Source organism: Lygodium microphyllum, unplaced genomic scaffold, assembly GCF_053477565.2.
Source record: "Lygodium microphyllum isolate KBCC unplaced genomic scaffold, Lygodium_microphyllum_v1.1.10 scaffold_31, whole genome shotgun sequence".
Lineage (NCBI taxonomy): Eukaryota > Viridiplantae > Streptophyta > Polypodiopsida > Schizaeales > Lygodiaceae > Lygodium > Lygodium microphyllum.
This window is the reverse complement of record NW_028229514.1, coordinates 8,250,177-8,257,824: the sequence shown is the minus strand read 5'-3', so window position 1 is coordinate 8,257,824 and position 7,648 is coordinate 8,250,177. Positions and strand designations below refer to the sequence as shown.

Here is a 7,648-nt window from a genome sequence, read left to right as displayed (position 1 = left end):
ATCTCGGTCACCCAAAATAGTCCAGACATAAGCTACTTTGACCAGTTTCCAATTGTATCCATGCCAACTACAACCTCAGAGCAGAGGTTATTTATATTGTATCCAGGTATGGCTGATCACTGTGATGGGAGTATTACTCTCATCTTGTTCTGGAACTAAAATAAACCACAGTCTCAAAATGTTGTAATTGTTTATGTCAATTTACCAAAGTTTGGGACAGTTTGAAATTCCCCTGTCTCGACAGAGTATGTAAACTTGGCTGCAGATTCGTAATTCTCACTCTCAAGGGCCTCTCTAGTACCATCAATGCAGTTGGCGCGCTCCATAATGGCATCAATCTGATCGAGCGTGGCCTACACCCGTGACTGTGCCAGCTCTCGATACGTTGTTCACTATCGGCCTGTTTTTCCTTTTCTACACAATCTAGCACGTTTGATCAGCCAGGCTTAAGTGCCCGCTTATTGCTTTCGATCGATGGATCTCTCTCTCTCTCTCATGATCGCATGGCCAATTGATCACTCTATACCAAGCACATTGTACCAGATGCGCGTATGAAAGCATAACAACTACGACGAAATACGCTCCTCCTCTATTTCCTTTTACATGTTGAGGCAAGATACTTTTCCTCACAATCTTGAGATATCAGAAATGCATCACCAGTTATGTTCACCTTTAGAGAGAAGTGGAGGCGGCCGTGATGATGCCTGAGTTGTGCTCTAGATTGGTCCAACAAAGGGGGATTAGACGGATCAGCTGGATCACCGGAGCTCATCTAATTGGCCTGTCATTGAGCGACATGAAATTGGGCTTATTTTCAAAGAGCCTGTCACACGGTTCTCCTCCCAGAACCCCGTTTTTCTGGTGTGGTCCTCCTCTTGATTCCTCTCTTTGTCAGATATACTACGCTTTTTTTTTCCCAGGCAGCCTACAACACGCCTCTTTCTGACCAGAAAAGCGGCCCCTCCCACGATAGCAGCAGATAAGGCTTTTACCAATTTTGTTTTGCCCAAATGTTACTATTTGAATATTCCTCATTCCAAAGTTTATCGTGAGATCAAGAGCACAGAACGCAGCCATGGCACCCCCCATAGAATGTCCTGTAACCATAAAGTCCAATCCTTCCACTTCATCAAGTATAGACATAACTACACCAACTACTCTTGTACGAAGGGTGGTATTATGGTAGGCTCTATAAAATCCACGATGTACCATTGCACTTATAACTCCTGGATAATTGAGATCAAGCTGCTTAAAATATAGATCCTCCATCGAGTTTTGAATACTATTCTCTTGCGTTCCACAGAATGCAATCACAATTGCATTCAAGTCTTCAGCAAGCCCAACATAAGCCTATAGGCAGTGTTGAACATCAACTATCAGCTCCACCAATCTGAAACCCTTGGTGTAGCCATCACACCTAGAGCAATTCCAAGCAACGAGAGAATCCAAATCATTGACATACACCACAAAATCGTACTCTACAAGTATTTGAGCAAGTGTATGGTTGTATTGAAAGCCATCATCATAGTCGTGAACCCTTGTAAGTTCCAATCCTCATCCACCTAGAACAGCTGGCACTAGGCCTAGCAGAAAGAAGCAGCACACAGCCTTCCATATGGCTGACTTGATGAGGCACTCCATGCATTTGAATTCATCGATGAAGTGATCGTTCATTCTTTTCGCCTGGGAATTGGAAGCCAAGAAAAGCCATAGAAGACATCGCATGCCCACCATTGTTGAAGGAGGATCTATCTAGTGCAACCCCAGCTGAAAGGAAAGGCAACAGAAGACCCCTCTCTCTACTATACTGCCCACACATAACAAAATGCAAACACAATGACTAAGTATGTACAAAGTAACAGATGTCACATACACAACTTTTTGGTGGATTCCACACCTTGAATGCATAGCAGTACGACATCCACCCCCTCTGATCCTGTGCATCCTCCGGATGGGCCAACTACCCATGATCATTATCGTCAAGATCCACGAATAGATCAATCTCTTCATTGTGTATTATCAATATATCAGCAAGGTTATCTGTCATATCATCTGTCTCTTCGACTGGAGTTTCTTCTCGTTGCTCTTCTCTTGCAAATTCTTCCAATGCATAATCCTCATCATCTCTTTTCTTGAAAATCTTGATTCTTTTTCCTGCAATGGGCACTCTAAGCACTGTCCCATCCAATTCTGTCAGCTCATATGTTGCATTATCAAAGACATGTCTGAGTATGTACAGCCCAAACCATCTTTTCACCATCTTCCGAAGTGTAGTATGCTGATTTTCAAGGCTGCTATCACAGACTAATACCCAGCCTCCCTCTTCTATTGCTCTGGGCCGCAAGAGATACCTACTGTCAAACATGTCCTTATTTCTTAGTCTAGCAACCTTCAACCTGTCAATAGCTAGCTGAATATCCTCTGGTCTTCTCTCCAACTGCCGGATCCAAAGAGCTAAGAGCTCCTCTCTCGTCAAATCCTCCTGCCAAAGTAAAACTGACCAAGTCAAAGCACAAGTCTCAGTCGGCATAATCGGTTTCTGACCATACATCAACTCTGCGGTGTCGTATTGCTGCGCATTCGAGGTGTGAAAACCACCCAAAAATTGTGTGTGTGATTTGATACTTTGTATATACTTAGTTGTTGTGTTTACATTTATTTTCTGCGCATGAGTATAGTGAGGAGGAATTAGAGGCATAGTGGTGAACATGATGAGATGCTTTCAGTCTATGTTGATACATGTTGCTGCAAAAAGGTCTGGAACCATTGCTTGCCAAAATCCATCAGCACTATTGCTCGTAGACTCAGCAGAGGGGAGCCATTGATAGTAGGACGGATTCATGGTTTGAGCTCAATGACTGAGGCTGCTCCATTTGTGGCAAGACATGTTGTGGCAGGGCTGAATTACTTGATGACATTGTTCAAAGTTGTTTTCCTGTTGCTAATTGAGCTTGGAGTGTTTCCTTTGATGTGCGGGTGGTGGTTGGACATATGTACTCTAAGCCTGTGGGACGGGATTTAAGGAACACATTGTGTCAATTTCAGATTGTGGTTATTCTGTTCAGCATTTTCATGGTGACCTTTTGGTGTTGCATTGTAACAAAAACCGATTGTGTTGTTGTGGATGATAAGGATCTTATTCCATGGCAGACGGTACGAGGAATTCAGGAGTCTTATTAAATTTTCTCCATTGAGCTATGCCTATATTGGGCTGTCTTGGAATAGGCAAAAGTAGCTTACTCTGCGCTGGACGAAAGGAAGGGAGATGAGCTTTTTCAATGGAAAGGAAAGGAGGAGACTAAAAAAAGAAAAGGATTTTTGAAAAGCTAAAGAGGGAGGGAAAAAAGAGGCGTATGTGACAGAAAAAGAAGGGGAGCTACGAGAAAGGGGAGAGAGGATTGGAGGAAAAGTAGTTTTGAGGGAAAAACTGGCATTCGGAACAGTGGAAGGAAACGGTACTCTGCGGCTGATTGGAAAACAGAGAGGATACTCTGTAGTTAATGGGAGGCGGAAGAAAACGACGAAGGAGGAGGCGACTGGGCAGCGGACATCAATGCTAAAGGGTCATGCTTCCATTTCCCTTCCTACCTCCATAAATCTTTCGGAAAGCCCCAACCCCTACACCCCCTCGAAGGTAGAACTTACGAGCCATTGATGCTGCTCGCACATAGTACCAATCAGGATCATAGGGTGCAAGTTCCTTAAAGGTAGCTGTTTTAACTATGTCAACCCAGGCAGGCACCTCAATCTTGACAGAGCACTTGAGATGCGCAGCGTAAACGCGGACGAACTCGTGAGACGACACGTCCTTCACTGACTTGGCTATCGCCATGGCCACCGTGAACTACCGGCGCACCAGATACGGCAAGATGGAGAGCTCCCTGCGCGGCTGAGCCTAAGATACAATTGCGCCTCGCTGCTGCCTAAGAACTGAATTCTAAGGATGAATCTGGAGGTCCTTTGGCAATGCAGCTAGCAATAGCTGGCCGCCCTAATGTTGGAAAATCAACAATACTGAATTCCCTACTTTGACAGGAGCGTGTGCTAACTGAGCCAGAACCAGGTCTAACTCGAGATGCTGTTCGTGTGAAATTCTATTACAACAACAGAACTGTTTACCTTGTGGATACTGCAGATTGGATGCAGAAGGCACATCTTAAACAAGGTCCATTAGCTCTTAGTGCCATTCAAGCTAAGTGAAGTCTTATGCGTACAAACATTGTTGCCCTTGTGCTAGATGGAGAGGAGGCTGAACAGAGAGACCCTTTACTGCATGCCCGTGTATCCTCTAGTTTTTGGATCAGCTTCTCTCACCATACTTTTAAGTGACTCCAATTATTTGAGCCCAATTTATGGTACGGTTTTTCTGGAACTTTATATTCCACAGTGCTTGTTGAGAGAGTTGGCACTCTAGTGTTTCAACTACAAAAGATCAACTATATGAAGCAAGAGCTAAGTCTTTTTACATGCATATTCGCGTGCTTTAAGAGGGAGATGGAATGCAGTTGTGATGTAACAGTGTCTAGATCTGTGCAAACTGCCATACCAGGACTGTCTCTTCCCTTATGTGAGTACAAAGACTCATTTTATCATTTTACTTCATAAAATAGAAGGCCTAGTTATTCAAATAAACCAGATTGGATTGATGAAAAAGTTCATATACAACTTGGACGAGGAAAGCAAACTGTACGAATGTATTGGTAAATATATTGAAGTTTAGAGAATGGTCATATTATCTTGGATAGCCTGTTCTTGCTTGATTGATCTTCTATCCTAAAATTATTCAAAGTCCTCTGTGGTTGCGACTTTGATTTCCAAACCCTTCGACATCTTTGGTGAACCCGATGTGAAAGCGTCGCAGAAATTTTAGGATGGGAGATACTTCAGCATCTATTTCAGCTTCCTCTACAACTCCAGCTGTGACTACTTCAGCTCCATCAATGACTACTGCGTCAAGTACTTCAACGGAGGATCTAAAACAGATTTTGCAGAATATGTCCATGTATATGCAGCTCCAAAATCAGCAAACACAAATGTATATGCAACAGCAACAACAATTGCATCAACAGCAGTTGTCTCAGCAAAGGCAACTCTATTCGGAGCAGGAGAATGCAAACAGCGCGACTAAGGCTATTGAAGCAGTTGAGAGTGAAAAGAAACTATTTGACAGGCGTAATGTTTCAGCATATTTGAAGACATATGAGATCAAGATGGGGTTTTTTGGAGTTCCTGCTAGACTTATGAGTAAGTACTTCCTTCGTCTTGTCACACCTGCTTTGAGGACGAAAGTGACTGATCTTTTTATTCAAAATACACATTGGCAAGATTTTAAGAAGGCCTTGAAAGAAGAATACTTCCTTGAGGACTTTGGTATGGCTACTCGGCGGTCATTCTGAGAGTGGGTCTACATGCCAAACAAAGGTCTCGCTGCTTCGGAGTTGATTCAAGAATTCGAAGAGAGGTATAGTCAGCTTGATGCAATTGAACAAAGAGCATTGGATGTTGAAAAAGTTGAGCTTTTCTTGCAAGCTGTAGATCCTGCTCTTCAAGAAGAATTGGGTGAGCTTCTTGAAGATCGCACGAAGCCTATGGGTCTTAAAACTGATTGGCAGGATGCTCAGGATGCAGTCTCGACTTTGACAAGAGGAGGATATGGAAGACTCGCCTACAGAATGGTTCCATGACACCTACACCATCATCTGCTCCTATGCCTACTTCTATCCCTGTTATTTATTCTCCTCCTCAGCCAGTTTCTTGGCCTATGCCAGTGCCTACTATTTCCACTCCACCTATTCCTCCTGTTCCACGACCGATGCCTACACCTTCTGCTCCAAAACCATCCGCTCCATCGATACCTACCTCTCTTGATGATATAATCAAAGGCATCACAGATTTGACACTTGAGTCAGTCAAAGCGGAGTTAGTGGGGAAGTTGAAGGAGCAGTTTGCTTCAACTCTACCTACTACTTCTTCTAGTGCTCCTACTGCACCTAGGAGTGCTCCTAGTGCACCTAGGAGAGATCGGAGATGTATTTGGTGTGATAGTACGGAGCATCAGCATTGCAAGGATTGTGACTCTTTCCAGGATGCAAGGAGGCAGAATTTGGTATATTGGGGGCAAGATGGTAAGATTTGGTTGAATGAGACAGGAGCTCCACTTGCTACCAACTTTGGTAAAGGTGGAATGAAGAAGTTAGTGGAGGACATGGCTGCGCGTACTTCTTATGTGATAGCTAGAGGTGATGCTTCTGCATATGGAGTACAGATTGAGAAGGGATCAGATACTCAGTCAGCGCTATGGACTTATGCTATGGAGACTGCAAACATGGGAAAAATTCAGCAAACTGTTTTGACTAGTGCAGGCTCTAGCATGAGATCAGAGACAGGTTGGGACTCGCCTGTTGACAGGTATTCTATTTATGCTTATTTGGCTAAATCTCATGGTGCAGATGTATTTGTTGAGGAGAAGCGTAAGAGGGATGAAGAAAATCCAAGTGCAGCTAAGAAGACTAGAGGGGGTGAGTTTGTTACTCCACCTACTGCAGGACCGTCTTCAAGACCAGGGCCAGATCAACAGATGGAGGATACTCAAAAGACAGAAAAGAGGCAAGAGCCTAGAGAGAGAAAGCAGCCAGGATTCAGATTGATGTCGGATATTGAGACATCTACAGACATGAAGAAAATCTTTAATGATAAGATACTTGGCAGTGAGGTGACTTTCACTATTTTTGAGATTTTGGTCATCTCAAAAAGAGAGTTTCAGGATCAATTTCAGGAGGTCCTGAAGAGGAAAAGACATGCATTGGCTACCACTGATACACAGGGAGTTTTGATTGGAGAGTTGGATGAGGATGATGATGAGGTTATGGTTGATAATGCTTCTGTTTTTCCACAGGTAGAGAAGAGGGTTCAGCCTATGCATTATGCTGAAATTGATGAGCCTGTTTTGATACCGCATAGTCACTTTTCGCGGAGCCATTGGGCTAGGGCAACTACAGAGACGATGGTAAAGATTGGAGAGAAACAGATGCCTTATGTTGCATTGGTTGATCATGGTTCAGAGATTAATCTCATAGTTCGTGGAGTTTATGAGAGTAACAGATGGCCTATGGATGTAGAGCATGGGTGGCGTATGAGAGCCGCCAATAACACTGCAGGTGATTTATATGCTGCTTGCCCTAGTGTCAGGGTTTCTATTGGTGATGTAGAGGAGGATTTTCATTTCTTTGTGCAGGATTCATGCTCGTATCCCATAATTCTTGGTCAGCCATTCATTACAGAGATGCGCATGGAAACAAAGGTCATGGATGATGGATCTGCTTATGCACGGATTCGCAGTAAAGATGGTATGAGAGCAGTTCAATTTATGACTGTATGTATGAACCATGTTAGAAACACGGATACTCTCAGAGATGCACCCTTACCCACTGTGAGGGATTCGGGTTTTCATTAGGTACCGCCATTTCGCGAGACGACGGTGGTACAAAGGAGAGGAGATTGGAGTTCTCGCCTCCTGGCAGTGATGTTTTCTCCTCCGGTTATGTTGGGATTTCAGCAAATAGTTCAATGAGTTATCAGAAGACTTCTAGGTTGCCTAGAGCTGCCAGGCAGCATGTATGCAGGAAGGAGAAAATTTTGAAAAATGCAG

At 43.7% G+C, this 7,648-nt stretch overlaps 1 pseudogene; it reads right to left on the bottom strand.

The window, feature by feature from the left end:
* Positions 1-900: 900 nt before the first annotated feature.
* LOC148009295 (uncharacterized) lies at positions 901-3,832 on the bottom strand (annotated as a pseudogene).
* Between the last annotated feature and the right edge of the window lie 3,816 nt (positions 3,833-7,648).